We start from the raw sequence: 646 nt of genomic DNA on the forward strand, positions 1-646 counted from the left end.
TGGCTTAATCTTTGAGACAAGCATATGTTACTGGCAGGATCAACCAGGTAGCCCTCGGGAGGGGGTGTGGGATGGACAACCGCAGCGCGCTTGTTTCCTACACGCGGGTCTCACTCCGCGGTGGGTGTCGCGCCCCGGGGGGCGGAACCCACGCGGCGCGGCCGCTCATAGGGCGACGTGCGGCGACCTCCCCCGCTCGGGGGTCACGGGGGGTGGCTGGCCGCTGATCGAGGCCGTAACCGGGAAAAGTGTGCTTCGCGGGGACGGGAGGAGGGCGGGCGAGGGCCGGACGGAGCCGACCGCCCGCCTCGCGCCTCCTTCTCCGACCGCCGGTGGCGGACCCTTACGATAGACCGGCCGTCTGAGTCTCCCGAGAGAGGGGGGGGACAGGGCCCCGTCTCATGCGCGCATTGTGCCGGACACGGTGTGTCGCCCACGTCTAAACCGTACCTTCCACACACCGTGCCCCCTAGGCGCACCCGCCCATAGCGGCCGGTGGCCGGGCGGGGTCCTAGCTCGGGCGCGCAACGTGCTCCACTCGATCCGTTCTCTTGCGATACGCGCCAGAACCTAAGTCCACAAAATGACGCGTTCGCCGAAATCGCGACGGCCCGTAAAAACGCCTTCCCCTATCGGGCCGACCTCC

At 68.3% G+C, this 646-nt stretch overlaps 1 non-coding gene across 1 annotated transcript in view; it reads right to left on the reverse strand.

Moving 5' to 3' along the window:
• LOC132092964 (18S ribosomal RNA) overlaps window positions 1-50 on the reverse strand; it is a 1,861-nt gene extending 1,811 nt beyond the window's left edge. Inside the window, exon 1 of the ribosomal RNA XR_009422339.1 lies at window positions 1-50. This exon is cut by the window's left edge and continues 1,811 nt beyond it. This is a non-coding gene — a ribosomal RNA (18S ribosomal RNA).
• Window positions 51-646: the final 596 nt, after the last annotated feature.

This window comes from Carassius carassius, chromosome 18 (genome assembly GCF_963082965.1).
Source record: "Carassius carassius chromosome 18, fCarCar2.1, whole genome shotgun sequence".
NCBI lineage: Eukaryota > Metazoa > Chordata > Actinopteri > Cypriniformes > Cyprinidae > Carassius > Carassius carassius.